General features: G+C 49.5%; 1 long non-coding RNA gene across 1 annotated transcript; it reads right to left on the bottom strand.

Annotated features, from left to right (window-relative positions):
• Positions 1–295: 295 nt before the first annotated feature.
• On the bottom strand, positions 296–6,025 carry LOC123387193. The gene is made up of 2 exons (XR_006601522.1): positions 5,866–6,025; positions 296–327 (listed from the first exon to the last, which is right to left on the bottom strand). It is a non-coding gene; the product is annotated as an uncharacterized LOC123387193 (long non-coding RNA).
• Between the last annotated feature and the right edge of the window lie 1,100 nt (positions 6,026–7,125).

Below are 7,125 nucleotides of genomic sequence, written 5' to 3'. Positions count from 1 at the left end.
CCCTCTCCCGCTCCCTCTTCTGCTTCTCCTTCTTCTTTGCCTATGCATGTCCACTTGCTCTAGCACCATTTATTCAAAACGCTGTCACTCCTCCACTGAATGGCTTTTTACCTTTGTCAAGGCCCCATTCGACATATGGGTGGGTGTAGTTCTCTTTCTGGGGGTCCTTGATTCTGTTCCACTTATCGATCTTTATTCTGTTCCATTGGTCTAGCTCTTCACCAACACCACGCACTTTTCATTACTATAGACGAATATCTTGAAATTGGGTAGAAGGATTCTTCTGGTTTTCTTCTTTAGTTTTAGTTTCTCCTCTTTTTCTAGGTTCTAAAATAGAGAGATTATAGTTTTGAGACTCCTTTTCTTTTTAGAGAGATAGAGAGAGAGAGAGAGAGAGAGAGAGAGAGAGACAGAGACAGAGACAGAGACAGAGAAAGGGAAGCGGTGCAGAAAGAGAGAGAGATGATTAAGCAGCCACCATGCCCAGCACCAGCACAATGCAGGTTCAGCCTCACTATCCCAAGGTTGACCATGACCCGAGTCAAAATCAAGAGTTGGACTAACTGACTGAGCCACCCAGATGCTCCTCCTCTTTCTAATGTATGCATTGAGTGCTATAAATTTAGCTCTCTGTTGATTTAGCTGTGTCCCACCAATTTTAATACGTTGTATTTTTATTTTCCTTCGGTTCAGTGCATTGAAATTTTATCTTTTGTCTCCGATAATCTAGAAAGTTACTTTCTACGTGTTTAGATTTTTTCTTCTTTTCTTTCTCCCTTTGATATCTAGTTTCACTTTTAACGTTTTTTTATAAGTGTAAAAGTTTAATTCCAAGACAATGCTACATAGGGTTGCATTTTTTTCAGGTACACAATATAGAGATTCTGCTCCGCTGCCCAAGGACTGTTAGCTCCTGTTGACAGGCACTGATTGGCGTTGGAGTCTCGGGTGCCCCTCCCCCACCCCTACTCCCTTCAGCTCCTGTTGCCAGGCACTGGTTTGCATTGGAGACGGAACCCTCGTAGGGGTTCCAAGCAGTTTCTAGTGGCCGAGAGGACACTGGTGATCAGAGACAGAGCCCCCAGGCTCTCTGGAGCCAGCTGGTGGCCATTACAATGTCTCCCCACACAGTTCTGGAGCCGCTGTGGGCTCTCCGGGAACAGCTGTGGGCTTCTGGGTTGGTGATAATCGAACGTTGGCCACATGGGCCACGAGACTCTGGGTTTGGCTGGGAGATCCTCGTGTGCACTGTGTTGGTGGTGTTCATGACAGTAAAGTGTGGACTCCGCTTAAGAGGAAGAAAGGGGCACTGTGCCCAGAATGAAGTATCTGGAAAAGACATGGAGAAGACCGACCCGGATGCACCAGCCCATGGAGCCGTCGCATCATCGGAGCACAAGGCCAGTCCTCTCCCGCTACAGATCCTTGCTCTGGCTGCCCTGAACCAAGATGTCGGGTACTTTTCTGTGGGAGACGCTACGCAACTGCTGAAGGGAGTTCGGCAAAGGCTGTTGAAGAAGAGCCCTCACCAGCTCACCGATGAAAATCCCATCTGTGGAGCAGCAGCCCAGGACGATGGAGAACCCCCTGCGAGGAATATGCCAGAAGACTTCGAGGACAGCCCTGATCTGCGGGGAAGTGCAGACCCTCTGTCTCAGGACATTGGCAGCTGTGGACTGAGAGTGCAGGAAGAGGCAGGGGAGGCAGGCAGGCCAGAGCTTCCTGACGGAGGTGTGCCGTGGCAGGCCCCCGCTGAGGGCCAGAGCCAACACCACACCCTCAGCCAGATCCTACTGACGGTGATGCATCTGCTAGAGCTCCTTAGAGATCATCTGGAAGGTGGGGGCTCAAGGAGGCAGGTGCAGACTGGCTCCTCCTCCACTGATCACGTGCCCCGTGGGAGCCCCCTGAATAAAGGAAAGCCATCCAGGGCACTGAAGAAGGCACGTCAGGGGAATGAAGAGCTCCCAGGAAACACAACCATCCACCAAGCTGAGCAAGTATCTTTTCACCAGCGAAACAGCCTCCTGGAAAGGGAGATTCAGAAGCTGCACCTGAAGCTCGAGGCAGAGCCTAAGCTGTGCGAAGAGCACCTCAAACACCTGGAGAGGAAGATGATGGAGGAGACGGCACGCTGCCTGCAAGTGAAGAACGAACTTGCCAAGGTGCGCAGGAAGGTGGATGCGGCCCACTGGAACTTAGGCCTCTACAAGAAGATGGCCGACGACCTGCACCGAGAATGCCAGAGAATCTCCTCCTTGCATGACCGAGAGCGCCTCCGGGTGGACCACAGAAGTGAGGAGAGCCAGAAGGCTGTTCTGTGGGCAGAGAGGGGGAGTTCCAAAGGCTCAAGGAAGAAAACCATTGCCTCAGGCAGAAGCTGGCCAACTCTGGGCCCAAGGTCCAGCCTGTCTCCGGGGGGCCTCCTGCTCCTGCTCCTGCTCCTGCTCCTGCTGCCTGCTGCTGCAGCTCCTGCTCTTCTGGGCACAGCCTCCAAATGCCCTCAAGGGCCACAGGCTCCCCTGAAAGCCCAGAAGCCCAAGAAGGGAGCAAGGGTGCACTGGCCAGACTCCAAGTTCTCGGGTCCCCTGCAGGTCTGATTCCCTTTCCCAGCAGCCACCAACACTCACAACCAGAGCACAAAAGCTCCTGGGCTTCCTTACCCCTTCAGCCACACCCATTGCTCCTTTTACTGGAGATCCACCCCATTATTGAACTGATGCTACCTATTCCCTATAGCCATGTGAGAGAGCATTTTTCAATGTTAAGGACCAAAAAAAATAAAACGATCAAATTGCTCACCCTACTGCTACTGAGAATTGATTGTATGAAGGGATTCTATGCCAAGCAACGAAGGGTTTGAAGTGTCCTTTACTGATCACTTAATTGTCCCAATGACCCAGTGTGTCATATACTACTGAGGTTCAGAGAGGGGACACAACTTGCCCCAAGATCACACAGCTGGTGAATTTCAGAGCTCCCATTCCAAGCCAAGGTCGTCTAATTACCCACTGATGTGAAAGTAACTACCACTCCTACCACTACGATGACTTCTGCTTCTTCATTTCTGAGAGAGAGAAAGAGCGAGGGCACACACACACACATGCAAGCGGGGGAGGGGCAGGGAGAGAGAGATTCCTGGACAGCCTTCCCACTCAAGTGCACAACCAGACGCTGGGCTGGATTTCACAGACCATGGGACCACGCCCTGAGCCGAAATCAAGAGTCAGACGTTGACCTGACTAAGCCACACAGGCACCCTTCCCTTGTGCAAGGAACTTCTAGGCAAGCTGCTGTAAGGATCCCAGAAGGGCTTGACAAAATTTTCTCCTAGGTCACGTTCTAGTTTGGATGCAAGGATTATGGGGATGGCTAGCTGAGGTAAAGTCCCACCAAAGCATGGAGGGCAGCCTTTCAGGGTCTCCAACGATTCCCTTCTTGGGTACACATCGTTTTGTGTCCCATACTCTACCACTGGATTAGAGTCAGGAACTCCTGCCTCACTTCGAAAGGACAGAATATGGCCCAAGAGATAGCATGTCACTTCTGAGGCTCGTAAACAAATACACTGCTCTCCTCTTGGGCTTGCTCTCGCTCCCTCACCATTGGTTTCGAGGGAAGCCGCCTGCTCCTTGTGGGCTGTATGATGGAGAGGCCCATGTGGCAAGGAATGAATATTTCTTGCTCACCGCAATGGAGGACCTCTGGCTGCTAGGAGCCACCCGAGTGAGCACACAAGCAGATTTCCCGCCAACAAGCCTGGAGATGACTGAAGACCCACATGACATCTTGACTGCAGCCTTCTGAGAGATCCTGAGACACAGGTCCCTGGCTAGATGCACCTGGATGCCTGGCCCACGGAAACCATATGCGGTTATCAATTGGTGTTGTCGGAAGCCCTCTGGTGTGCGGAAAACATTCAAAAAAGACACAAGGGTGAAGCCACAGTTCTGGCTGCTGACCCACCCCCCTCTCCTGGGCTTGAAATTCCAGGGAAGTCAAGCGATGGTAGCAACCACTGAGAGATTAGGGTAAACAATGCCAGAAAGAGGTCCTCGATTCTGTTCTCCCTGTATCTCTCTGAGAGGACATGCCCTCACCTGATCCACCCGAGCCAATAGGTGGCCCATGCAGGAGGAGACAACTGGCCGTGTGGTCCAAGTCGGCTGAGAGCACTAGACCCAGCGTCGCAGAGCCTCCTGGAAGGCAGAAAAGGAGCCCAGAAGTTCCCTGGTGTCCCTAGAGAAGGCACAGAAATTAGATGAGTTGAAAGCCTGGGACCTGGTCATTGGGCTTCTGGGCAAGAGGGGAGATGGCCTGTGGAAGGGACACTGCCTGCAACCCCTCTTGGACCAGACCCCACCTGTCTGCTTTGGGATACTGAGGATTAAGACGAGAGTGAACTCGTGTAGAAGAGATGGTGTTCTAATGCTTGGCAGGTTTAAAGCCATTGAAATCGTTGACATTCCTATTCTCCTCGTCCTCAGGACCACCATTAAGGGGAAGGGGCCTTCAAAGAAGCAAGAGGAGTTTATCACTTACAGCAGCCCTGTCAAGTGTCAATATCCAACCACTCCAGTCCCTTCCACCCCCTTGGCAGCCCCACTGCTTTCATAAGGACACAGATACATTCCCCTACAGGCTTTGGAGCAAACGTTAAGTTTTGATTTCTCTAAGATAAATGCCATAGTGCCATGACCTGCTCCTATGGCGGTAGCAAGTCTAGTTCTCAAAGAATCTGTGTGGAAGGGTTGAGCCACTATGTTGGACACCTGAAATTGATATTCTACTGCATGTTAACGGGAATGTAACTCACGGCTTGGAAAAGGAAAAGAATCTGTTAACTGTTTTCAAGAGTCAGCTCTATCATTTTCCATTCCCAACTGTGATGCGGGAGTGATCCAGTCATTCCACATCCTGCCTTGCATTTGGTGGTGGGGTCTCTCTCTCTCCTCTCTGGCGCATTTGGTTTCAATCACTGTGATAGGTGTGCAGTGAGAGCTCACTGGAGTTTTCATTTGAATTGCCCCAATGGCAACTTTTTATGTGGTTTCCATCTGTCTACGCTTTGGTAAAGGTGGCAGGCCCTTTACTTTTTTTTTTTTTTTTTTTTTTTTTTTTTTCCCCCTTCTATTTCCTTTTGCTAACTACATTGCATGCTTACTCGGGGATCAAATTCTGAGTTTCCATGCTTCAGACAGGAGTCCTCTATTAGCTACGTGATTTGGACCTATTTCCTCCAAGTTGGTAGCTTGTCTTTTGGGTCTTCTTAAGGAGGTCTTTCACACGGCACAGATTTACAATTCTGATTGTTGGATAAAGTCCAATTAATCAACTTTACCTTAGGGAAAATAATTTGATGTTCAACTGGAGGATTCTTTACCTAGCTTTCCATTCTGGAAATTTTTCCCCACATTTTCCCTATAAGATTTATCATTTTCCATGTAAGGCAGTGATTAATTTTGAGCTACTTTTTAAAATACTCTCTTTTTTTTTTTTTTCTGGGGGAGAGTGAACATGTGCATGAGCGGGCAGCGGCCTGGTGGGAGAAGGGAAAAGAGCATCCTCAAGCAAGCCTCGCCAGTGAGCTCGGAGCCTGACTTTGTCCCGGGACGCTGAGAGCTTGACAAGAGCCGAAATCAAGAGCTGGCTGCCTCACAGGCTGACTCACCCAGGCAGCCTGAGTTAAGTTTTGCATAGGGTTTGATACTTAGATTGTGGTCCCCGGCCTCCTCGTCCTCCACCTCCTCCTCCCCTCTCCCGCTCCCTCTTCTGCTTCTCTCTTCTTCTTTGCCTATGCATGTCCACTTGCTCTAGCACCATTTATTCAAAACGCTGTCACTCCTCCACTGAATGGCTTTTTACCTTTGTCAAGGCCCCATTCGACATATGGGTGGGTGTAGTTCTCTTTCTGGGTCCTTGATTCTGTTCCACTTATCGATCTTTATTCTGTTCCATTGGTCTAGCTCTTCACCAACACCACGCACTTTTCATTACTATAGACGAATATCTTGAAATTGGGTAGAAGGATTCTTCTGGTTTTCTTCTTTAGTTTTAGTTTCTCCTCTTTTTCTAGGGTTCTAAAATAGAGAGATTATAGTTTTGAGACTCCTTTTTTCTTTTTAGAGAGATAGAGAGAGAGAGAGAGAGAGAGAGAGACACAGACAGAGAGAGAGAGACAGAGACAGAGAAAGGGAAGCGGTGCAGAAAGAGAGAGAGATGATTAAGCAGCCACCATGCCCAGCACCAGCACAATGCAGGTTCAGCCTCACTATCCCAAGGTTGACCATGACCCGAGTCAAAATCAAGAGTTGGACTAACTGACTGAGCCACCCAGATGCTCCTCCTCTTTCTAATGTATGCATTGAGTGCTATAAATTTAGCTCTCTGTTGATTTAGCTGTGTCCCACCAATTTTAATACGTTGTATTTTTATTTTCCTTCGGTTCAGTGCATTGAAATTTTATCTTTTGTCTCCGATAATCTAGAAAGTTACTTTCTACGTGTTTAGATTTTCTTATCTTTCTCCCTTTGATATCTAGTTTCACTTTTAACGTTTTTTTATAAGTGTAAAAGTTTAATTCCAAGACAATGCTACATAGGGTTGCATTTTTTTCAGGTACACAATATAGAGATTCTGCTCCGCTGCCCAAGGACTGTTAGCTCCTGTTGACAGGCACTGATTGGCGTTGGAGTCTCGGGTGCCCCTCCCCCACCCCTACTCCCTTCAGCTCCTGTTGCCAGGCACTGGTTTGCATTGGAGACGGAACCCTCGTAGGGGTTCCAAGCAGTTTCTAGTGGCCGAGAGGACACTGGTGATCAGAGACAGAGCCCCCAGGCTCTCTGGAGCCAGCTGGTGGCCATTACAATGTCTCCCCACACAGTTCTGGAGCCGCTGTGGGCTCTCCGGGAACAGCTGTGGGCTTCTGGGTTGGTGATAATCGAACGTTGGCCACATGGGCCACGAGACTCTGGGTTTGGCTGGGAGATCCTCGTGTGCACTGTGTTGGTGGTGTTCATGACAGTAAAGTGTGGACTCCGCTTAAGAGGAAGAAAGGGGCACTGTGCCCAGAATGAAGTATCTGGAAAAGACATGGAGAAGACCGACCCGGATGCACCAGCCCAT

Source organism: Mustela putorius, unplaced genomic scaffold (genome assembly GCF_011764305.1).
Source record: "Mustela putorius furo isolate JIRA1106 unplaced genomic scaffold, ASM1176430v1.1 tig00003846_pilon_pilon_pilon, whole genome shotgun sequence".
Lineage (NCBI taxonomy): Eukaryota > Metazoa > Chordata > Mammalia > Carnivora > Mustelidae > Mustela > Mustela putorius.
The sequence above is the reverse complement of the archived record's forward strand: the minus strand, read 5'-3'. Positions and strand labels throughout refer to the sequence as shown.